General features: G+C 46.0%; 1 protein-coding gene across 1 annotated transcript in view; it reads right to left on the minus strand.

Annotated features, from left to right (window-relative positions):
• The window catches only part of LOC122373656 (glycine receptor subunit alpha-4-like), a 47,157-nt gene extending 36,253 nt beyond the window's left edge, over positions 1-10,904 (minus strand). The window contains exon 1 of the mRNA XM_043351944.1: positions 10,455-10,904. The gene's annotated coding sequence lies outside the window, so the exon portion shown is untranslated. The remainder of the gene's footprint in view (positions 1-10,454) is intronic.
• Between the last annotated feature and the right edge of the window lie 14,094 nt (positions 10,905-24,998).

Genomic DNA, 24,998 nt, shown 5'->3' on the forward strand with positions numbered 1-24,998 from the left:
GCCGTCGGAAGATCTTACGTCGAAAGATATCGTCAGCCTCGTTTTTTATATCGCCGAGTTGTTTAGAACATTTGGTGAAAATAGCTTTGCAAATAGCTTTGAAATATAGCTTTGAAAATAGCTTCTGTTTTGTGGGTATGAAAAATGTTGTCGAAATGAAATAACACATTTCTCACGCGTTTAATCATTTTTTATACACTTTTGTACCACAGATTTTCGCCGTACTCAGGGTCGGCTAGGAAAACACCCACTCGAGAGATTGGCATTGACAAAATGGAGCCTTAGTAGGAGTTGCAGTCGTCGGAGACAGACTGCTGAAAGCCTACGACAGCTCACACAAAAATAGCGACCTTGTGAAGGCCTCGAGAAAAACGTCGCCTCTGAACGCAATGGTGAAGGGTCGCTAGCAGACTGGCGTGTAATCGATACTGCGCTTCTGATCTAATATTTGCTGAAGACCCAGCAAGGTGCACAATTTCAACATAGAAGACGCGAAGTGAACACTGAACATTTAAAACAGTAACTGCTTCTACGCGGCATGCTTCGATTATATATTCGATGTAACTAATAATTATTTATGCAGAGTGTTTATCCAAAACGAAGAAAGGCTTGACAAAGATCTAACTGATACTCAGATTGAGAGATTCTCATTCACCTGACACTGAACAGTGAACACAAAGTGCGTTGTGTTCAATCCCGTCAGCCAATTCTATCGTGTTATTACAAAATGAGCGTGCGCGGCCTTTGCAGTAGGTATAGATGCCGTACTTCAGATAGATGCCATATTTCGTTCGGTTGGAAACTGTGCCCATGTTTGTGAAAAGAAGCATCAAGCTGCTCTCTATAAGGTCATAATTGCACATGATGTCAAGGTCGCAATCCCTAGGTCAGCCGGCGACTGGAGCGTTTAGGTGAAAAGCTAGAACTTCTTTTGGGTGAAGCTTGTGCGTTTCCACGAATTCTGGGCCCTGTTTCACCGGTGATAGCAGCACGCTACTATCAAATTGTGCGAGCTGACTTAATGTGATGACGTCACACTAATGACGTTTCGTTTAATCCGTGAGCTTTTTCATAGCTACATACGTTTGGAACAGAGTTGCTGTCTCGTTGAATGCGTTTGATACATTCGCACAGCCGTAAAGATGTTAGCAGCAATATTTGATGACGTCACACAGATTGACGCCGGCATGGTTTGTTGATGTTTCCATGGAAACCCAATTTGACACGTGTGATAGCAGCGTGCTGCTATCACCGGTAAACCAGGGCCCTGGACTGAAATTCACTCATTGACTGTCAAAGCTTCGATTTGCCGCATTCCATTTCCACATAAAGCAAAAGGAAATTGAGCAGGCCCGAGTACCCTCGACCTTCATTAGATTCATTGCTCGATATGCCATATATTGAAATGGGTTCCATCACTCATGCCTGAATGTCTATTAGCATCCGCTAAACCAATCAAACATATCCACACAAATGAATTTCAGAGCACCATAACGATCTACGGTAAAGTCCGCTGTTGAAACGGGGGTTCGTCCGAAATGATTCCTCTGAAGAGTGGGCTGGACCTGCTGTTCAGACACGTGGGCAGACCTGCGTCAGAGGATAGCGAAGCGATGTGCGCTGTCGGCTGCCGCTTATGTTCCAATTTGCTGGTGGATGGTGATGATTTGGAGAAATGGGACATGAACAAGGAAATAGTCATTAGTCAGGGTATGTGCGTTGTGCATATGCATTGATAAAGCGACAAATCTCAGCAGCATAAAAGCTTAGTTCCATGAGTACCTATTAAATAAATATGGACATTGATTTCCGAAACAGTCCCATATTGTTTGAGCACCCACATCCACACTGCATTTGGATTCACAGATCCGGAAAGAATCTGTCCCCATCTATCTGTGAAATTTTGGACACAGAAATGCAGCACTTGTTGACTGAGTATTTACGCATGTGTCATTTTAACCCATCATCTGCACCACACCAGTCAGCACCACGATGACGCCATGACGGATGTTCGTGCCGCGATATTGGCGGCGTCGGCACCGCGCCGGTCACCGGCGCGGTGACGCTATATTGGTCGGCCACGTCCACCAGCCCGGGCCCACTGCAGCAACAACACTCAGGCGTTGCGCGCGCGTCCCTCCGCCGGATGATAATCGAGGAGCCGGTGTATGGGAGATTCAAGACAGCCGCGCGGCCCAGGATGGTCTCGTAAAAAAGTGGCGATGAGAATATTCATTCGTCCAAAAACTGCTGAGGTGGCTGTGAAGTAGCGGGTCGTGATTACAGAACAAGGCTGCGGTCTGCTTCATCGTTTAATTCTATTGAAGATGTTGGATAAGAGACGATTTCTAAAAAAATCAAATATTTCTCGTTCATGGCAACAAGTAGAAATACCTAACGTCCTAGCTAGATACGATTGCGAAACATATTTCACCGGGATTGAAACACACCAATGTTTTAATTCGTTTATCTTGCTTGGCATTGTTGCATTCATATGCAAAGCAATTGGCAACGAATGTGAGAATCAACAACACCAATCCTGCCAGCTATGAACATCAAATGACCCGTCCCTTCGTCAACCGACTCGATATTTTCATTCTTTTACATCCCTTGGCAACATGTTCCCGATTTTCACAATCTCCCTCGCGTCTGCGCTGTCTTCTGTCATATCCACACAATCGGTTATAACTCTCGCAAGCGTCGCCAGCTTTGTCTGTGGCAACTGCTCGGAATCCCGTACCATCAGTGTTTGGTGCTGGTCGCCGGCGGGGCGGCAGCGCCCAGAGGCGGAGCCGCTCACTAACCGGGTTTGGCCGGCCAGACGACTGATACGGCGGCCACAATCTGCCGGCTGACCTGACAGGAAGCCCCGGCGGTCCGGTCGGCCCGACCACCGCGGCAATCGATCGCCGAGAACACTCGGGGATCGGCGGCACGGACAGCGGTCAGCGCGGGCGACAGGGAGAGACAGGTGACAGTGGGAGAGATAGGAGAGGAAGGTGACAGTGGGAGACAGGTGGCAGTGGGAGACAGGTGACAGTGGGAGAGACGGGAGGGACAGGTGACAGTGGAGGGAAAGGGGAGACAGGAGAGACAGGTGGCAATGGGAGAGATAGGAGAGACAGGTGACAGTGGGAGAGATAGGGAGGCAGGTGACAGTGGGAGACAGGTGGTGTGACATTGGGAGAGATAGGAGAGACAGGTGACAGTGGGAGAGACAGAGAGACAGGTGACAGTGGGAGAGATATGAGAGACAGAGAGACAGGTGGCAGTGGGAGAGATAGGAGAGACAGCGGTCAGCGCGGGCGACAGGGAGAGACAGGTGACAGTGGGAGAGATAGGAGAGACAGCGGTCAGCGCGGGCGACAGGGAGAGACAGGTGACAGTGGGAGAGATAGGAGAGACAGGTGACAGTGGAGAGATGGGAGACAGGTGACAGTGGTGACAGGTGGCAGCATGGGAGAAATGGGAGACAGGTGACAGAAGGAGAGATAGGGGAGACAGTTAACAGTGGGAGAGATAGGAGAGACAGTTTACAGTGGGAGAGATAGGCGAGACAGAAGACAGTGGAAGAATGATAGAGGGAAAGTTGCCAGTGGAGGGATGGGAGACAGGCGACAGTGGAGACAGGGAGACAGGTGTCAGTGGGAGAGATAGGAGAGACAGGTGACAGTGGGAAGGTGGGAGAGACAGATAGCAGTGGGAGAGACGGGGGACAGAAGACAATGGGAGGATACTAGGGGAAAGTTGACAGTGGGCGACAGGGAGACAGGCGACAGTGGGAGAAATAGGGGAGAGAGAGAGAGAGAGAGAGAGAGAGAGAGAGAGAGAGAGAGAGAGAGAGAGAGAGAGAGAGAGAGAGAGACAGGGAGAGAGGAGAGAGAAGGAGAGAGGGAGAGAGGGAGAGGGAGAGGGAGAGAGAGAGAGAGAGAGAGAGAGAGGGAGAGAGAGAGAGAGAGAGGGAGAGAGAGAAGATGACAGTGGGGGAAGATGTCAGTGAGCACCAAGCAAGTAATGGAACGCAGGGTATCGTGGGTAGATGACAGTGGGTGACAAGTGATAACAGTCAGCATGAAGATGGCTTATACCGGGTGGCCCAGAAAAAACGTTCCCAACTTTAAATCAATATTTCTCAGAAAGCGATAACGATACAACATAACAACTTCCAATAGTCAATGCGGCATACATTTTCAGTAAATGATATGATTTTGATGTTATTCGGTCAATTACTTTTTAAATGGTTCGTGTTTCTAGCATACCATGTAAAAATTACTTTTTTGCTAAGATGCTTACTAAAAAATGTGAGTGAACGAGCCACTTCCATCTCGGCACCACGGCCTGCAGCCATGACTGCTACTGGCAACATAGTCTCATTGATGGTTCAGGCCTCAGGGTGACACATTCCCTCTAGCTTTTTTCCTTATTCGGTCGATTTACTGTTTGATCTTCTTGAAGGGAGGGCGATCAGCAGTAGCCCATGCACCGTGCCACTCCTGCTCGAAACAGGACATGTTAAAACAAATGGCATCGATTAACACTATTTTGGCTCAGTATTTGAATATTTGGCACATAAGTGGGACAAAATATTTAAAATAACAACACACGTGCTGGTTTCATTCACGTGTTCTATTTTCCATTCTTTTTTCTAACATGGTACGTCTAAGCCAATCATTACTGCCGTTCAACATCGGCAAAAAAAAGCAAAAACGTCTTACTTAATTCAACATAAGATTGCTGGCTTGAAAATAATGTTACAGTGTTATAATTTGGCATACCAATGCGCAAAGAAGTGACGCAGCCTTGATGAAAATTTTGGCTCGTTATTTGCACTCGAATTTGAGATATAGGCCTCCAAAGTTCGGAACGTTTTTTTTTTGGGCCACCCGGTATGCAGATATCAGTGGCGTGAGATGACAGGGAAACCGATGACAGGGGGAGGATGGCAGTGAGGTGAAACGGCGGAAAGATGCCATTTGTTGTAGAGCATTGTGTCATGCAGGAATTATCTAGAATGTGTCAGGATTTATTTTAATATAATGAAAGGTCTTCGTATTTTAATACTTTTGAAGAACGCCGGTATTGATTGATTAGAGCTTCAGAACAAAATTTGAGGTTCATCAAGTCCCTTTCTGTCTTGACGATTCCGGCTGATGCCGATCTCTATTTCGTCGTCTTTGTGTCCTTTGTCTTCGGTCCACCTCATTCAGTGGTCGATGTCGGCAGAGTTTTATTCAATGGACCATCTGCCCCGACAGTTTTGCTATCATGGCATCGGATGTGGCAACAAATGGTGGCTATTTCCACGGAGACCTAACTTCGCTGTCAACTGCTCGACTGCTCGCAGCAAAAAGGCAAAAAACGGCGCTGTAGAGGAAATGTGCAGATAGACGCATTTTGCATAGGCATTGATGTTTGGTATAATTGATACAATCTCATTTGCTATAAAGCTGCTAGCTAAAGGAGTCTAATTTGTATGTTTACAGCCCAGGACAACTTTCCTTGACAAAGTTTTAAAGACTTGGATGATGTCCAAAATATAGCTAATGTGCTAATGCTGGAAGTGACACCGAACGAAAACAGAGAAGTGGCAAACAAAAAGTTTAAAAGCAATCGCCTCGCTAATGAAAATGCGCAGCTGGTCGCCTGAAGTGCAAGATTTCAGCGCCCTTCGAGGAAGAATCTAACACCCTGCTCTGTCACCAAACTTTCTAAATGGATTACAGAGATCTGGTCAGGCCCGGCAAGCCGCTTTGTCGCACGCCTGAAGTGACAAACGCAGAGGATTTAGGTCTCCAGGAGCCAATTACAGCACTGACAGTCAGAGGACAGCTTTTGGTGGCCCCAAACGGATTGAGAAGAACAGAGACACTCGGTAGTCCAGAGATTGTCGACCAACCGTACATGGGCTTGGGTGTCATGTCAAACTATTTTCCATCAATGCGGCATATTTTATTGAGCGTAATTGAGCGCGAGTAGCTAGACATGCAGCTGCTCCTTACATGACATTTTTTCTTGGGTTGTGATCATAGGCGCGGGAGCCGGGGGGGGGGGGGAGGGGCAGTGAGGGCAGCTTCCCACTCAACTCTGGGGCCGTGGGGGCGGTGCCCCCACAACTTTAACCCGCGCATGACTGGGGTATTTTCCATAACGCGAGTGACTGAGAGGGGGGGGGGGGGCTCTCCAGAGCCCCCCGCTCTTATCTCCAAAACTACTGAGCCGATTGTCAAAATTCAAACGGTGTCTGATAGCCCTCGAAAAACTGTCATGCGAAACCTATTTCTATTTACCTCGAGGTCACCGATGACGTCACAGGTCAGGTCAAAGTAAAAATTATCGGCATTTCTGATTGTTCACAATTTAGACTCTGGCCGCCGGCTGACAAGTCCGATCAGGCTCATTTTTGGTTTACCCACTCCTTGATATATGCCTTAGATACCCTGAGGGTACCGAACTTTTTCTCCGAATTTTTTTCAGGTCAAGGCCCGGTCATCCTAGGTCACGAAAATTGTACATCACGTATCGGTCACGTGACGCATGTTTTATGGTCCATTTTATTCGTAGATTTCGAAAGTAATGTCGTCTGTGTCATTTGAGGTCATTTCAGCTGAATTTACCGGAGGTCAGGTCACTTTCAGGTAAAAAAAATGCCAAATTTTGAAAATGAAATTTCAACAAAAAGGTACCAATCAGATGCAATTTGGGCTTAGGAACACGATGGTGCCATTTATATTGCTGTACGATGTCAAAAACGCACTGAAAAAATGGTTTTGAAAAATATATAATTGTGAAATTTTATTTTGACAATAATGCAAATAACTTGGCTATTTTTGAAGATATTGGGCTAAAACTTGGTAGATTAGTTCGTCAGTTGTGTGTTCCATCACATACAGGGTGTCTCAAAAAAGTGTCACGGTTTTGAACATCTCCCGTTTCGTAACCATAACGCCTACATTATTCAAATTTTCCAGATTTAGTGGCAATGTTTTGACATTTTATATGGTAAAATTACGAGTTCCTAGGCAGAATGGTTTTTACACTAGAACAAAAAAAAAAAAAAAAAACTCAATTTTCGTGCTGTAGAATATGGTACGTCACGGCCTGCCGTCGATCCTGAAGAGTCTGGGCCCTTTTCGCCTAATGAATCCAGAAACAAGCTCATCAATACATTTTTGAAACCTTTATAGGTAAGAACACCGTGTACAACTGCCATCTGGAGCACAGCAGCAAGCTGAAACACAGCCACAAACATGGGCAACGATCAACACTGATTGATTTTCAGACGACGCGAGTTTCCATTTCGACAGTCGACGGCATCTTTGATGGCAAAATCCTCTTCTCGCTTTTATTCCGAAACACATAAAGAGAAGAACCCCCGAAGTCTTCAAAAATGTTTTGAGACTTGGCAGTCTATCACACCCTGCAAATTTCGTCTCACCTGCGAAAGGCTTTCTGGCTCTAAAGGCGTTGAGAAGTTACAATATTTAGCCCGGCAGTTGCTGAGGTATGCCACCCGCCGTTTGCTTGGGGGGGGGGGGGGGGTAAACACCCCGAGCCGATAACTCGAGAACCAATAGGCGGAGCGAAACGCACGAGGCGGCAAACGAAAGAATGTGACCAGACGACGCTTCAGATGCGTACTTGAAACTTGAATTTGCGGGTCACTGATCGGGTCAAGGTCAGGTCAAACACCTGAATTCGGGCTTCCAGTAGCATGGACTTAAAACCTCGCAATGGGTGCCTCTCGTCATAAACTCTGTCAAAACGATGCACAATCCTTCATAGAAGGCCCACACGAGTGTCAGATACATGTAGGGGTCAGTCCCATAGGTCTGGGTCAAGGTCAGGTCAATCAGGTAAGCACATACCCCCGAATGCCAAAACTGGTATTCGCAGTCTGACAATGTTTTATGGGTAATTTTGGGCGTAGAACACGAGTGACATTCGTTTTATCATATAAGCACTTGTTTGATTCAAAAAGTTCACTTTCAGAAATACATGTAGTTATCATGGTCGTGAGGTAGTCACGACAAATTGCCAAGAATCAGTTCAAGATTTTGGAAAATGTGGAACGATGATCAAAAATCGAAGATATTTAGCTATTTGATTGTTCATGGTAATGGCAGTCTCATAACGTTTACGGCATGTCTGCATGGCTATTCTGTGATTTTATATGAATTTTGAACATATGCCGTTTTTGGTCGAAAACTCAGAAGTCATGACGTCACTAAAACCTCGATATCTCATAAATTTTCCAACCGATTTTTTGAAACTTTGTCACAATAAACTTCAATCAGTTCCCTACAGCTACAAAAGTGTTTATGCCATAGCATAAAAACGCTCTATAGAGCGCGTAGTTTAGCCCCCCACCCCCAGCAACTCGCGGGTTAGGATCGGCAAGGTTCACTGAAAACGTCAGAGGTCGATGATCTGGCCTGAACTGACCTGACCTGAAATTAGTGTTGGTTGCACAAGTTTCAGCTTGAATCAAAGGATAAGGAGTTTTTTTCAGTTCTCTAGGTCAGCGACTCAGCGCATCCAAGGCAATCACGAATAAACCGTGGGGGTGGCACCCCCAGCTACTTGGCCGGGGAGGGTTATGATAAATCACGATGAAGCACTTGTCAGAATCATCAGCAGCTCACCGCATTTGCAATATCAACAAAACACTTCTAGGAATCGTAGGCGCTCTGCCCTGACATTTTCTTCCGTACCCACGCTCACTTTATGATGTCTCCAATTACATATATAACGATTCTGAGCATGATTTCGGGCGATGACGGTGACTTTATTGGACCTTCTGGCTGTTTATGGCTAACAATGTCGCGCAGCTACGAGCCCGGTGCCGTCCTGAAACCACTAAATTATGATATCTGCGACGACTTTTTGAATCACTTTGCCAGCGTCGAATGCAAAGAGTGAAATAGTAAATTGAAGCTGTGGAAATATGGTTATATTTGTTATTTTGTGTTGCCCTGAAAAAAAACTAAAAAGCTGATTAAAACTAACTGAAATGAATTGCTACACCAACAAACAGAAAATGACTTGTATGAGAAGGGTAAGAGTATAATGACTATTACTAATGATTTCACGTTAAACTGTACATTTCCACAATCACTAAGAATAAATTTTACATTTGTGCTTTTATGGCCAGCCAGCACCTAACTAGTTGAGCGGAAAACATCGGAAGCTCTGCAAGGAAAATACAGGGTGGCGCCGATAAATGAAGACAATATGTGCTCCACACAAAACATGATTTTTTGGCAAAAGTCAGTACATTGGATGAAAGCTTGGAACTGGGGTGGCTGATGGCGACCTGTCGAGCACACTTCACTCGATGAATCCCCCTCCGCGTCGATGACGGCCTCGATGCGCGGCTTGAACCGGGCGCAGGCCTTGGTCAGCATGGTCTTGTCCATCTTGACCATCATCTGCTTGGTGGCTGACTTCAGAGAGTCAATATAGTTGTGTGGGTGTTTGTTAGTGTCCCTCTCGACCACGCCCCAGACGTTTTAGTCGAGCGGGTTCAGGTCCGGGGAGTTTGGCGACCAGAACTCGGGCGTGATGTGACTGTGCAGGTTGGCGCTCATCCACTCCTGCGTCACCCTGGCCTTGTGGGCGGTTACAGAGTCTTGTTGGAACACATAAGGCCTTCCTTAGCCACTCAGTCGATCCAGGGCTTCGCGACGTCACCGTCATCGACGGTGACGTCGACGTCGGGTCATCGTCGACGACGTTCTCGACTTTGGCAATGAAATCGTCGTCTCTGACGGCATCAGATCGTCGGGGATGTTTCTTCCGCTTTGCCACAGACGGGACGTCGCCCACAGACTCATCGAAGTTCCGCTCGACTTTATAATCATGGCTTCTGTCGACCTTGAGGAAGTTGGCGACCTCGGATGCCTAGCTGCCGGCGTGAAGCGCCACAATGACCGTGTGCCTTTTCATTTCTTCCGTTATCATCTTCAACTGCAACGTTCCCTTTTGCTATGGACAACAATTTACATAAAGCATGGAACATGAATGCAAAAAATTATTGCTCTGCACAAAACAGTTTCCTCGTAACACAGGTTTGACATTTGTGGTTATTTACCGGCGCCACCCTGTAATGAAAGGTAGGATACTGTAGCAGTACTGAGATACGAAACGAGTATCTAAAAGTATCTCGAATCGGATCATATGCACTCGTAATTCAGTGCTGTATCTTTGTACTTCATGATACTTTATGATTCACGGGCCACAGAAAAGACATAAGTATTATATTATTCTTCATATTATATCAATGCAATTATCGGCTATCGCCATCCACGAGCCCCTTTTTCCTATCCGCTGCCTCTTACTTTCATGTTACAAACTTGTGGCAAAGCGTTTGTCCTTACTTGCTAGGCATCGCAAGAGTTGCGCTTATAGGCATCCCGGGAATTTTTGAACTATGGTATCCCAGCACCATGACTGACCTTTGGTGGCGCCACGCTCTGCTCCCGTTCTCTTATCCGCTCCAATCGCACTCCTCGGTCCTCTGCACGGGTCACCGCCCCGACACGGCACAGCACTGCGGGTCGACTGCGGCTCGACGCCCCTCCGTCGGTCGGCGGCGCAGCTCGCGGCCGTCCGACGGGACGACGGGACGACGGGACCGCTGCCCAACGGCAGAGGTGAAGCCCAGACTGGGTCCTAGCTACCAGCTACCGGCCAGAGGACGATCTCAAGCACGGAAGCACTGTCTCGTGTGGTGCTGTGTGTTTTTGATGTGGTGTAAGTAAGTCATGGCCATGACCTATGTTTGGCATTGATATAAAGGCACAAATGAAACTGGTGTTTGTTGTTAACCGGAGTGTTCCTCCATGTATTCATTTTCTGATCCAAAATAAAGTTTTGTCTTCGCTAAATTATCAGCGTTGTACGATGATGTATGTATTCCCAAAATGTCGATATATAATTGGCAGCAGCGCATCCACGAGACGTGATGAACTCCCATACTCCCATGGATATAAGCATATGCCAAATCATGATGATTGTTTACATTCACCCATGAGGACACTTTTAACACAAATTTTCAAACTTGCACTCAGCTTAAGGCCTAAGCCCACCTTTTATTCGTATCAGCAAGCTGCTTTACATAGAATACGCCATAAAATAAAACGGAAAATGTGACAAAAATATACCAATGGCCTAAACTTCCAGCGAATGAATCATGAGATGGTGCTACGCCTTGTTCTCTTTCGCAATGTTCATGGTATGTCTGAACAATGGTTCCATGAGGTCTACATCCTGTTGGGTCTCGCTAAGAATGATCCTGCGCTGAAAGGATATTCCTTGCCCCACGAGAGACGTAACCTGAGCTTAGCCTTGTTAGCTTGCAGTATGCAATGGTGGCATTTGAGATGGCTCGCCTGAAGATCGAGAGAGGTCTGAGCTGAGTTATTATGTGTGTTAGAATGTGAAGGCAGTATGAATGCTCTGATCTCTTTTGCAAAATTGTCCGACAATTCAGTGTTGTCGGACAATTTGCAAATAAATATGCAAACATGCAATTGCAACATATTGCATATAAATATACAATATGCAAATAAACTCAGAAAGACCTCTCAAATCGAATGACATGCAGCATGGCCCACTTCAGCCAGCTTGTCGACCTTAGTGACTTTGATCTGACTTTGACTTGTGGTGAACACCGTAATTCGACCTCACCCAAATAGCTTGACGCATGTTAAAATCTTGTTCAAGGTGTTGAGGGCGAGCAATGGCATGTTTGATCATTTGTTAGTAAAATAATATGGAATAGAGAACCTTATGCTCATTCTTTGAAGGTTTTTTGGTTGATCATGAATTATTGAACTAACTCATTATCAGCCAAAAAAAAAAATCAAAGAATGAGCATAAGGTATAAATTCCATGCTATTATACCTGACGCATCTGAACATGAAAAACACGATGATTCCAAAGCCACAGCTCTGTGACAATTCATGGCAAAGTTATTCACCGAAAATCGAATTCCCGTACGTTGGGGCACTTGACGAATCATTGTTTGACCTGAGACCCTGAACACGGGTACCAGTCGCTGCTCTCGTGCCAATGCACACGCTCATTTTTCCCGCGAGGCTCTCATAACGTAATTGCTAATTAGGGTCAAATGACGATTGGTTGGGGGTCCAAAGATCACCCTCAGCCGGGCTTATGTAGAAAACGAATCTGAATATGACAACATATGACGTTTGATTTGTTTGTCTTTGATTAGATGTAGCGCTTCAAGTTATGCTATGTGATTAAAAAAATGGTTCTTTTCCTGACACAATCAATGCACAAGCAAAACATATTTGAAGTTTTGTATTAGAACAGGAATTATTGCATACAAATATCATCCCCTAGCACCACACGGGGAGAGAAACGACCACCGAAATCCTTTTCTTTTATGCACACGTGGATGCTCGGCTGCTCGGCGATGGATAAATCGTGTTGACACGATCTGTCAATCAGCCCAAGATTGGCCCTGTTTGCGCTCACATATTCCAGAAACGTAACCTTCACCTCTGCCCCTTCCCACCGAAGCTATTACCAGGAATAATTTCCTGCATGTTCCGTTATTTTTCTTTGCTCCTATTGTATACCATCTTCCAGCATGTTGAAGCCGGTGCCTGGTGTGTTGCTGCGGGCCACTGACCCGGCTAGCCGTCGCTTTCTTCGCCCTTGGTCGCAGTGAGCGCTTATTGCCTGCTGGGAACGGCTGGTGGACGGCAGTAAACGGGATATCCCGGAGCCCGCGACCTCACTGGGACCAGATTGACGGCGGCGCCACAGCGCGAATCAGCTGGGGCGGCCTCAAATGGAACGTCATCGGCGTTAGATGCCGCCCCAACCCGGGTTTGTTTGGTAGCCACGTAAGATATTTCGAATGAATTGCGTTTTTCATGAAGCGTTATATTCTTGCTTTCGTACTGAGTAGTTCATGGCACATAGGTTACGGCTTTTACTCTGCAGAGAAAACTGCATTTCAATCTATGTAATGGGTTTCCGTATTTTTAAGTGCTGGAAAGAAAGATACTGAAGAATATTTTCATAAAAAGAAAACGGTTGCTTACTCAATACTCATGCTTTATATAGCACGACTGGTTGAAACTGTCTTCAAGCTAAGAAGTAAGAACTTGAAGACGGCGTTATTGTCTTCAAGCTAAGAACAAAGAAGTAATTCACTGACCGTGCAGCTTTTAGGGCCTACCTAAGTTAACATTTATATTTTGAAAATAAGCCGATGCATCTTTTCCATTAGTCGCTCCTGTCTAAGAGCATCAACCACAATGCCATGTCAGCAGCCCCCTCCCCCTGTCCCCCTTTTTCCGCTGTGGGCGCTGCCAGGTGGCAGCGGCGCGGGGCCGCCTCCATCAGCGGGCCGCATTATGGACAAACAATTGTTACGAATGGTCCACCGGCGGCACACGCGGACCGTGTAGAGAGCCAGAGCACAATGGTGGGAGGCACCGCCCTCTTCCTCCTCTCCTCTGCTCCTCCTCTTCGTCTCTTTCCTTCCTCCTGCCGTCCTCCGTACGCCACTATGGCCCCGCCCTCCCGTGCTAGTCCTGCCCGTCTCGCCTGGCTATCATATTCGTATCTAGCCGACTAAATGGATAGTGGGTCGGACGGAACAAAGACAGCGTGAGTGGGGGCAAGGCAGAATCAGAAGCGAGCGCCAACAATGGGAAGATGTCGTTCTCTGCCTCGTGTCTGATCTCGACAAAGTGTGCACACACACGAGTGGTAGCCGGATGAAATCGATGAAACAAGAACATCTTGACGATGGCGTGTTAATGGGTTTGGCAAGTTTGTGGTTTGTGATTTGCAGTGAATTTAACCCGGCAGTTGCTGGGGTATTTCGCCACCCACCATTTGCTGGGGGGGGGGGGGGGGGCGTTAAACGCCCCAGCCGATAACTCGAGAACCAATAGGTGCAGCGAAACGCACGAGGCGGCAAACGAAAGAGCGCGACGAGACGCTTCAGATGAGTACTTTAAACTTGAATTTTGAGGTCACAGGTCGGATCAAGGTCAGGTCAAACACCTGAAATCGGGCTTTCAGTAGCATGGACCTCAGGAGTTTGCAATGGGCGCCTCTCGTCACAAACTCTGTCAAAACGGTGCACAATCCATCATATAAAGCCTACAAGAGTGTCAGCTCCATGTAGGGGTCAGTCAAGCATAGGTCAGGGTCAAGGTCAGGTCAACCGGGTAGGCACATATCCCCAAAAATCAAAACTGATATTCGCAGCCTGTGACACATGTTTTATGGGTAATTTGGGGCGTAGAAGACGATGGTGACATTCATTATATCATATGTGTACGTGTTTGGCTCAAAAAGTTCAATTTAAGAAATGCATGTATCATGGTCGTGAAGCAGTCACGAGAAATTGCCCAGATTTAGTTCAAGATTTTGGAAAATGCGGAATGCTAATCAATAATCGAAGATAGCCATTTGATTGTTCATGGTATTGGCAGTCTAACGGCGTTTACGGCATGTCTGTATGTCTATTCTGTGATTTTATATCATTTTTTGAACATATGTCGTTTTTGGTCGAAAACTCAGAAATCATGACGTCACTAAAACCTCGATATCTCAAAAATGTTCCAACCGATTTTTTTGAAACTTTGTCACAATAAACTTCAATCAATTTCCTATAAGTACCCAAAATTTGGCGCGCCTGCGGTGCACCGTTTTATGCTATGCCGCGGCGAAAAAAGTGGGGGCGTTTAACGCCCCCCCCCCCAGCAACTCGCGGGTTAACCCGCGCGGGGCTGGGGGGGTAAATTTTACCCCCCTCGCGAATTTTTGCGATATCTCAAAAACGGCGGCGCGCAGCGCCGCCAAACTTTCAGTACCTTTTCTTACATCAATTTGACACCTTCCCTGAAAATTTGAGCGAAATCCGTCGGAAAATTTTTGAGAAATTGACGTTTTAGTGATGTCATGTTCGCCATTTTCGCCTCAAAAACGGCAAAAGTTCAAACGCCGCTAACATCTTCATTTTTAAAGGAATCAAGACGTAACAAAAAAAGGTTATACGTAATTTTACTTTGTCTATCAAATGGCTATCTCGGTTTTTTTAAAATTTTGGATTTTGGCCTAAATTTTTTCAAAAAACTGATTTTTTTGGGAAAATCATTATAAAATCCAAAATTTTGAGTCTATCGAAAAAACCGGAATATATGTCAGAGAGGTGGTCTATGTGCACCTACATACCAAATTTTAGAAGAATCAGTTCAAAAATGTGGGAGTTATTCAAAATTTTATGACGTCACGACACACAAAATTTTTGAAAAATGACTTTTTTGGAAGTTCTAGACCTCGTACGGAAACAAAAATAGCACCATTCGATTCGCCGTGAAAAACTGCATCAGATAGACAACTTTTTAGGCCTTAACAACCAACTTCAAAATTTGACCTCACTTGACCTGACCTTGACCTGACCTCGACCTGAAATTCATCCAGAGGTGGTCCATATCACTTATTGAGTGTGCCTATTGAATTCTATGAGTAAAATGACCCATAAAACATGTGTCGCACATGCCCTTTTCTATATTTTGTTTTTTGGTGACCTGACCTGACCTGACCTGACCTTGACCTTGACCTCTGAATGATATTGTATGCAACTAATATTGTCTTGGTAGCCTAAGAACACGTTTTGGGCGATCAGTCTCAGTCCATGACTCCATTCTTCGGCAACTACGGTGCAAGGCCGATACTGTAGAAACTTGCAATTTGTACCCTTGACCTGACCTTGACCTTGACCTCAAACTTTAAATTAAGTACATGTTTTTAGTAGTTCGTGATGAGAGCTTTCGATTGGCGTTTGAATTTTCCAAATCGGACCATTAGTTCGGGAGATAACAGGGGGGTAAAATTTACCCCCCCCCCCCCAGCCCCGCGCGTTCGGCTGGAGACCCCAGCCCCGCGCGGGTTAAGAAGTGGCCGGAACTGGGGAGAGGAAGTTAAGGAAGTGTTCGTCTTTCTCACAGCGCTCCTAGGCGAGAGGACGGTCCGACAGAACGCTGGAAAATATGACTGAGAGTGTATGACTTTGACAGTGGTCAGGTTATGTGAGAGGCCTGCCTGTGACAGTGCACTTGTTCTGACAGTAAGCATTGCTGTGAGAGCCAGACTTGTAAACGACTCTGAGTTGATTCGTGAATCGACTCAGAATCAAACCGTTTTTCGATGAGTCATGAGTTGATTCGAGTCACTTCATCGAGGAACTTGATAAGTCATGAGTTGATTCGAATCAATTGAATTTAACATCATGAGTCATTTGATGAATCGATTCAAATTTTCAGACTCAAACAAAGAATCGACTCAAAAAAATTTGAGTCGTTTACAAGTCACCATCAACACCCTAATAATCAATGCTAGATCACCCCCTCAGCTTGAGCCATCACTTAACTCCATATTTCAGACTTACAAGAGCCTCAGAGGCTCAGGCACAGGCGCCTAATGAGCCAAAAGCATTTGGCAGTTGGTAGGTACTTAGTCTTACCAAACCAAGTGCCTGCTACACTACCTAGGTACCTACATTTTACATGTCAGAAGTCAGAATTGACACCTGCGGCTGCCTCCCCTTCTCCCAGTCCCAATTTGGTCCCAATAATCAATCAACAGCATAAGAGTTTGGGCGTCTATTGAGTCAAATACGCCCAAACTACCTATAGCCTATAAACTACCTATAGGCTATGCTATAATATAAATAAACTCACCTGTTAACCACAAAATTGCGATGCTCAACTGCCCAAGGCCATATATAGGCAACTGCCAATAAACCACAAAATGCAGATTTTCCCATGAAATATAGAAGTTTAAAAAGAAACTTGTTTTATGACATCATAGAATCTTCAGAATAATGTAAAGGAGCGGCTTTGAAATATTTTATCAGCGGTCTCCATTGGCCTAAAATATGTACTATGAGTGACGTCATGAATTCGAGAATAGAATGTTGAAGTCATAGTAGTTTTAAGAAAACTACATTAATGGCGCAGTTGATAACTATCACGTCTGAATCTCGTGACAAATTGGCCGGATGACGTTGCCCGAATTAATGACAATTTATTTTTACCAAAAGAGCCACTTGGTCAGTGCTCCGGTGCTCCTGATATCGATTAATATTCAATGACGTCATTTTTAATCTAAAATTGCTCAAGATCATATCTGATTCTGAGGCCTGAGCCACTCATGCAAGGTCATGGACTCCTCGTGTGGCCCATGGAGCCCTGTTGATGCTGAATGTTTCACAGGTGGGATTAATCCTATTTTTGAGGTTGTACTGTTTGAATAATTTTATCTGATAAGTAAGAAGTAGTAACATTTGTCTCATTATCATGTAGAAAAGGTTTGATTAAAAGAAAACATGAATGCCTCTTGGAACTTGTGCTTTTGAATTTTCAAATAAGACTTTCTAGGTAATAATAAGAGATAGGTTACTATGCTACTCCTTAGTCCTTACTTATATTATAATTGTCTCTCAGAGTTACTTACAAATTTATCTGACATTGCACTGTTGAGTGTTGAAGATAGGTAGGTGTAAGGTAGGTACCTATGTACCTAGTCCTACTAGGTAGCTGCTTGAATCTTTGGTCAAGGCTACTATGCTGCTTAATACAATTGTGGTATGCGGCATATTCATCTTATCATAGCTTTGAGTCAAATAATCAACAAATGCCTATAGTGAGTCATGGGTTGAATGAAATAAGTTCAATAAAAATGTCGTGTGAGTCATGAGTTGATTTGAATCGATTCATCAAAATGTGTGAGTCATGAGTTGATTCGAATCATTCCGTTGGCTAGTTGCTCGAGTCATGAGTTGATTCGAATCATTTTATCGAGGAACTTGATGAGTCATGAGTTGATTCGAATCAATTAAATTTAACATCATGAGTTGTTTGATGAATCGATTCAAATTTCCAGACTCAAACAAAGAATCGACTCAAAAAAAATTTGAGTCGTTTACAAGTCTGGTGAGAGCAGTACAACAGAAGGCGCCCACGCCGCTGCACTTACCAGAGGAGTGCGCCGTCCACCGGACCAGTCAGTGTGGCGATCAATGTCGCTCCACCGGTGTTGCTCTCACGGCCACCGTCTCCCGCGGACGGGTAGCCACACGGAACAGAGAGCCACTCCATCGCCCTGCTCCGGGCCCGTGTCCGCCCCGGCGCCCCGGTCACACGGCATGCTATTATTGCGTGTCGACCAACTGCCCAGAGACGGTGCGTGGGCCACCTCATCAGCGCCTTTGTCCGAACGCAGCGACCAGGCCAGGCATGCACGCCGCTTCTGTGAGTGTGTTGGTGTATGCGTGTGGTTGTGGAGAGTTGGCTATATGCAGCGTTTCTGTATGGGGTCGTAAGCTGGATGGCAATTAATTAGCTGTGGTAGCGATGGCCATTGAGCAGCGGACACGCTTTCGTGCGTCAGGTGTGCCGTGAAATTAGTGGGCATTTCTGAGGTATCCGGCAAACAGATCCTCTATTTGCCTTTGAGCCACATGTGTTTGTTGCTAGCCCTTTAATTATGCGATGCAATAGAACACACAGGATTCACTGCAATGTATACAGATCTGGGAGCCACAGAACAATGACTACTGAGCAACCACAGATTCCTCATCAGCCCACGCGGCGTCGGGAGCGAATATTGCTTGTCCTGTGCCGACTGGTATTCCCTTGTTGTAGCCAACCGGCAGTCGCTGTTACTGTGTTACACTGGCTGTTACAAAGCTGACGATCGGGCATCAGATTCACTAAGCGGAGCAGTCTGACTTTTGCCAGTCGTCAGCTGGTTTTCTGGGCTTCCTTTTCAGAGTCAAGCAGGCTGGAAAGGCACTCAACCAGCTTATTGGACAAAAGTTCCGGGTCCATCCCAACTAGCTGAGCCGGCAGATACAGTAGAATAGATCGTTTCCACATGAATGCATTCAGCCTGCGTGGTACGTAATTAATTCAGACCGAGAGTAAAACCGAAAGATAAGTTCTTTTTCATATTCAAAGTGAGCACTCTACACCACGCAACGTTATAAAACTGGGAAAATATAAAACTAAACCTTTCTTTTCTGATGTTCTCGCTCACATCCATTGCACTTACGGCACGGGGGTGTGAGCGATTGATGCGAACGAAATCGTATTCGAATAGGCTCCAGCATGCAATTTTCTAACTACCGAAAGTGTCTATTTTGGTCCTTATATAACTCTTTAATGATAAATCACTGAAAGTTCTGGGTTTCTGTTTCCTTTTCTTCAGCACGTTTAGCCCTTGCTGTTAATCCTGCCGCTTTCTACATTTTGAACGGTATTGCCTCTAAAATATGGTCCAAGGTAATGAAAAGCTGACCTGCATCTGTCAGGGACATGCGCAAATTCAATAGAACCGCGATGCATCTTACCAATACTCTCAAAGGCATTTTTAGACCTGTAATATAGTTTCATTTGAAGTATATTGCTCAGAAACAACATACCTCGTGTGATGATGCATATTACGTGTGGATATAGTTCTTTGACATTCTCAGCCTGGCTGATCATCTATGCTTATAAAAAGAAAATGTTTTTGACCCAGTGGTAGCCAGCCCAATTCCACGCGTTATTTGTTGTCCCGTGTATGTACTATTAGCCACGTTCCCTCGTTCGCGCGTACGGCGCTGACATGCGTGCGGTCTGCGGCAGCCCACCGCGGCGGCTGTGGGAGGAAGCCGGCTGCCGGCCGCCGCCAGCCGCCCGGCCCGTAATCTGTTTATTATTGATCACAGACGATCTCTCATGCTGCTGCCAGCTCGCCGGCCGCGCGCCGCCGGACGACACGGCAAGCGGCCGCTAATGATGCTACAATGCATCGCCGTCCGCGCACGGCCCCTTTGCAGAGCTCCCGACCACGTAAGGAGCACATATTTGTCACGTCAAGCTCGTGTGCTTTTTTGTGCATGCCTAGTCCCTAGAGAAACAGGGATAGAATCTAAGATTATAAATTTGAGCACGTTTCTTGCTTTTTTGTTTTGTGCGCGTTTCGTCCTCGGATGTGTGCTTCTGCATAGCATAATTTTATTCAGCTACGATGCGAGACGCCTTACCTACCGCAGAGGCTCCAGGCGTTGCGGTACAGCATGCATTCAGGCGTTACTAGTGCTGCCATCTATGATCAGTAATGCTTAGCAGCTCGCCGTTGGAAACTCAGCTTATGGTCTGGAATTGTCATAATTGACTGCTCTTTAGCATGAAACAAAATGTCAAATGGGGTTAAGCCATCATAGATAGATCATATACACTACAATATCCCTCGCGGGCCCGGGGGGGGGCGTTTTTCGCCCCCCTGGCGAATATTTGCGATAACTCCCGAACGCTTAGGGATAGGAAGGCGAAACTTTCCGTACCTTTTCTCCCATCAATTTGACATCTTCTGAAGTAAAAAATTGGACCTATCCCCCTTGATGACGTCACAAGGTCCATTTTTCTAGACCCCTGCACGGCAAACTTCGGCGTCACAGACGCAAACTTCAAATAGCTGCTAAAAATAGAGTTTTAGAGATAAAGACAAATTACGAGCACGGCTGTGTAGCGTTTGACCTAGAGAAAAATAGAAAAATAGTTTTGGTGACCTGAGGTCAGAGGTCAGGTCAACAACCCCGAAATGTGGTTTTAGTTTTTCGCAAATAACTTCGACAAAAATGGTCCTAGAGCTACGGGAGTGGTACCATCGCATTCGCCTTGTCAAGCCGCGTCGAATGATAATATTTTGTTCGGAAAAGGTCAAGTTTAATGTTGACCTCATGTGACCTCGAATGACCTCTGGTTGACCTTGACACATGAAAGGTCGGTTATGATGGATTTTTACCCGCTGATCACGAATCTGGCATCTATTTTCCTCTAAGCCTTCATTTAGAGCTTCCGGATGGCAAAATTGTCTTATTTATTATTACTAACTTGAATCAGTGAAATAGCCTCTAGCAGGGATACTCTTCTGTGACCTTGACCTTTGAGCAGCCTTGTATCGTAAGATGAACCACAAATAGGGAACTGATAAGCCTCAAAACATTTCAAAACATATTGGAAGTTAGCACGCAAGATGTGCGAAAAAGTGCCAAGTTTGAGGTTAATTTTGAGCGTGACCTTGACCTTGCCCTTTGATTTGAAGCACATTTTCAGAATCCTCAGATTCTCTTCTTTCGTTTGACACCCAATTTTGCCGGTTTGATGCAGCCTGCCGTCCTCTAGAAGGCTTATTTTGAGATCACTACACATGTGCCGGTTTTGGCCTTTGACCTTGACCTCTGACCTTGAAAATTGACCTGAGGTCAAAAATTTTAGGTGCATTAGAATCGTCTCGTAAGGACCTTTCGTTTGGTATCGCTGTTGTTCCGTAGCTCCCTTATTTACGGAGTTAGACAGGGGGGCGAAAAACGCCCCCCCCCCGGGCTGCGGTGGTTGGGATTACCCCCCGGGCCCGGCCGGGATATTCAAGTTCGTTATACATTACAAGATTCAAGTATACATACCGATTACCGAGCATACCTACCCTAAAATATGACACTAAAGGCACATTATTCAAACTGGATCAAACCACATCTTTAACCCTATTCCTGGCGGGGGGGCCTCAGGAGCCCCCCCCCCTGAGGTTTTTTGGTTATATCTCCCAAACGCGTTGAGCTAGGAAGCTCAAATTTTCTGACTTTTCCTAAAAGGCTTCTACGCAACATGTCTGAAAATTTTGAGTTGATCTGACCTCAGGTCAGGTCACCAGAGGCGGTTTGGTGACGCTACCTCAGAAAAGTTTGCAATCACGCCAGAGCTAGAGTTTTTGACCGATCAATTTCTTCTCTTCAGGGTTTAGTTAGGGTACCAGTATGTGCAATTTGTATATCTCGGAATTTTGATATCGGTGACCTAAGGTCAGGTCAATTTCGCGACCTCCCCATTATAAGTCAATGGGGGAAAATCAACTCCCTGTTTTTACCACTAAAACGGGTCGGAATGGCCCCATATACCATACATGACTTCATATACGATCAACCTTCACTACCTTGAGGTCTGTTTTGCTGTTGGGCAGCTGTGAGGTCATGTGACGTCATCAAAGGTCACCAAAGGTTTTTGGCCAATAACTCCGTACAGGAACAAGATACAGACGCGTGGATGGTCTCATTGTGTTCAGCTCGTCAAGACGCATCGAATGATATACATGATGACCTCGAGGTCACGTGACCTGAGGTCAATCTTTGACCTTGACCTTTCGAGGTCAACATATATATCATTCGATGCGGATTGACGAGAGGATCACGATGATGCCCTTAGTTTGTTCCTATCTTGACTAATTCGAAAGTTATTCGAGAAAAACTCTCTCCATATCTAGCGCCGCCATTTTGACTTTTTCGACCCCTGTGACGTCATCTTTGACCTGACCTGAAAATGACCTTAGTAAAAATTGTAGATCTTGGCCGTGCGTATCCGATGCCGTTTACCGCTTGTCGCTATTGCTTCGTTCTCGAGATCTCAGGGGGGGGGGGCCGAATCGGCCCCCCCCCCCGCCAGTTTCTTGTCCCGGCGGAGCCCGCCAGGAATAGGGTTAAATAAGGTCGCAGCTCTAAGCTCCCTCTCCGACCGCCACGGCTAGGCCTATCCGGAGCCGTGTCCGGCGGCGGCGGAGCAGCTAGAGCCGCTGTCAGACCACTGCCTATCCGCCGAGCCGGCCATAACAGGAAATCAGAATGTCATTAGCAGCAAGCCGATGAGATTCGGACAGTGATGGCGCCACAGCGACCGCACAACCTTCTCGGGCCTGCCGTGAGTCCGGCACGTGAGCCGCGAGACGTGAGCTAGTCAGCATCCAGCCAGCAATAGCTGTGCTACACGAGCCACAGCACGTGACCGGAGAGCGTGCTAATCGGCTGTTGACTGCAGCATGCTGCAGCTGCTAGCGGATGCCGATATTGGCTGTCGAGAGGAGGGAGGAAAGGAGAGGGGAAGGAGCGTGGCGGTATTAGCCTTGTGACTTCTCAAGGGTGAAACAAGAACGGTGCTTTATTGACAAAGTATAGTACGTTGAAGTTAACCCGCGCCCCACTGGGGGGGGGGCTATTTATAGCCCCCCCTCCCGTTTTTCTGCAATAACTTCCAAACCGCTTGACGGATCGACGCCAAACTTTCAGGACCTTCGGCTGCATCAATTTGACACCTTGTGTCAAAATTTGAACTTCGTAGGTACCATAGGTCGGCCGGAAATGACGTCAGAGTGACGTCATGTTCGTCCGATTTCGACGCAAAACATTGAACCACGGCAATCGCTCCCAAGAGCTCAGTTTTAAGCTAGATCCAATTTCTTTGCATGAAAGGACTCAGAATTGACCGCGCTATCAAATGCTATCTCGGATTTTCAAAATTTTGACAATTTCGAAAATGTCATATAATAATATTCAAAATTTATATTTTATATTTTTTTTCAAAAAGTTTTTGACTTTTCGAAAAAACCGGAATATATGTGACAGAACGCATGATGTTGACTAACTCTAGCAAGTTTTAGCTAAATATCTTCAAAAATGGCCAAGTTATACGCATTATTGCAAAAAATTCACAATTATTAATTTTTCAAATCAATTTTTCAGTACGTATTTGACATCGTACACCAATATAAATGGCACCATCGTGTTCCTGAGCTCAAACTGCATCCATTAGACACCTTTTTTGTTGAAAAATGTAAACTTCAAAATTTGACCTTTTTTGACCTGAAAGTGACCTGACCTAAGCGAAATTCGACTCCAAATGACCTCAAATGACACAGACGACATCAAATTCGAAATCTATGGCCCAAATGGACCATAAAACATGTGTCACGTGACCGACGCATGATATAATATTTTCGTGACCTGTGATGACCTGACCCTGACCTGAAAATCAAAGTACAAGTTTGGTACCCTCAAAGTATCTAGAGCATCTCTTCACGAGTGTGGAAACCAAAAATGAGCCTGATCTGACTTGTAAGACGGCGGCCAGAGCCCAAAATGTGAACAAGCCAAAATGCTAATAATTTTTACTTTGACCTGACCTGTGACGTCATCGGTGACCTCGAGGTCAATGAAATTAGGTTTCGCTCGACAGTTTTTCCGGGGCTATCAGACGCCGTTTGAATTTTGACGATCGGTCCAGTAGTTTCGGAGTTAGGAGGGGGGCTATGAATAGCCCCCCCCCCCCCCCCAGTAGGGCGTGTTATACACAGACCCCAGTGGGGCGCGGGTTAAATGACGCAGTTTTCTATAAGCAGTAGGAAGTATTGCATTCTTGATACTTTAAAGGCAACTGTCAGGTTGACACTTCACCGTTGATATTGGATTATGGAAGTCAAGTAGGGGAGAGTGGGGAAAGATGCCCAGGGTTTTACTATGTCATATATTATTCGAAAATGACGATGGGAAAGCAAAAACTTGGAGTTTCAACGGAAGCCGACATCATTTTTCTCCAAAAATATCACACTTTCGTGCCTGAAATATTATTACCTTTTTTGCTATCAAGCATTTTCCTGAAGAAGTGAAAGGGGGCATCTTACCCCACAGGGTGGGAAAGACGCCCCCTGACGTTGGGAAAGATGCTCCCTGCACTATAAGTGACATAAATGGGCACGTGAATCGCCTGAACGAATCAGTAGTCCCTTCGAGCCTGCAGTAGACACCAAACGTCATCATAAGGGCCCTCAAAAGTAGTCGTAAGGGGCTTCAGAGGTCATCGTTAGGGCCATCATAGTCCAGCGCGGCCAAACAAGCCTCCGTGGTGGCGTTCGGAGACCACTGTGGGGCTCTTATAGGTCTTCATGATGCTTGAGGGCCCTCGAGTCCATCGTGGGGACCTCCGATGCCAGTGCGGCCCGTGGGGCCAAGGGGAGCCATCAAAGGATGTCGTGATGGGCCCTGGAGCCAATAATTGGGCCCACAGAGGCCGTCGTGAGGGCTCTCAGAGTCAGATGCCGCCCAAAAAGTCGCTATGTGGGCCGAGAGACCGGCATGG

This window comes from Amphibalanus amphitrite, unplaced genomic scaffold, assembly GCF_019059575.1.
Source record: "Amphibalanus amphitrite isolate SeventyFive unplaced genomic scaffold, NRLGWU_Aamphi_draft 001530F_arrow, whole genome shotgun sequence".
Classification (NCBI taxonomy): Eukaryota; Metazoa; Arthropoda; class Thecostraca; order Balanomorpha; family Balanidae; genus Amphibalanus; species Amphibalanus amphitrite.